Source organism: Orycteropus afer, unplaced genomic scaffold (genome assembly GCF_000298275.1).
Source record: "Orycteropus afer afer isolate SDZICR_OR568_19922 unplaced genomic scaffold, OryAfe1.0 scaffold00280, whole genome shotgun sequence".
NCBI classification, from domain to species: Eukaryota; Metazoa; Chordata; class Mammalia; order Tubulidentata; family Orycteropodidae; genus Orycteropus; species Orycteropus afer.
This window is the reverse complement of record NW_006921867.1, coordinates 3,008,980-3,009,996: the sequence shown is the minus strand read 5'-3', so window position 1 is coordinate 3,009,996 and position 1,017 is coordinate 3,008,980.

The window sequence follows — 1,017 nt, the reverse complement described above, 5'->3', positions numbered from 1 at the left end:
AGCTCCATGGCGGGATCTACCACAAGCAGCTAAGTAGCTACCTTTGGGATGTTGTCTGCTTCCTGTATATAAGTAGCAACTTTGGGAATGGTCTCTAGCTTACGGCACGCCTGGACCCTGCATGTAGCCCTGTCATTGTTGGGAAGACTGCCATGCTCTGCCGACTTTGGGACTTACAATGGACTTGAATGAATGGCCTGCCATGTGGTTTGATAACCGAACAGCTACGAAGGATGTAGTCTTTGGGTTGGTGGCACGGTTGTTGACAAGTAACTGAAAGGTCAGTGGTTTGAACCCCCCTGCTGGTCCATGGGAGAAAGATATGGTAATCTACTTCTATAAAGATTACAACCTTGTAAACCCTATGGGACAGTTCGTCTTTGGGCTATAAGGTCACTATAAATCAGAATCAACTTGATAGTAATGAGTTTGGTCTGATATTTGATATCTTTAACCTTTCAAGTTTTAGGACTTTCCATAAATAAGAACAATGGAAAGAGTTGAGGATTAAGCAGATGGAGGTCAACACATCAGCTTAATTATTGAAAAAGCTGATCTGGAGAATATGAATTAGATATGTGGTAAGCTCTATGATACTCCTAGCCATGCCAGTTTAGATGTTGACACAGACCATTCAAGGCAAAGTTTGAATCTGAAGGAGTGACTTATTCAGGATTGTTGCCTCTTATTGGTAAGGGGTGAGAAAAAGAGTAGAAAAAGCTTGAATTCCCAAAGTTTAGGAATTTTGATAGATTCAGAAATTTAGATCAAGGTCTTTGTCTGTCTTTACTGACCTGATAAGTTACTCCAAACTCTGGAGACAAAAAGAGTAGAACAGAAGGCAAGAAGGCTATAGGAAAAATTTCTCTTCAAACAAATCAGAGGTTTTGGCATGGTCAGCCTCTGTTTCTTCTATGGAAAATGGAGATGGTAATAGCATTTGTAATTGCTATGAACATTAAATGAGATAATATATGTAAAGCGGTGGACATAATACCATATAAATAGTAAGCTCTT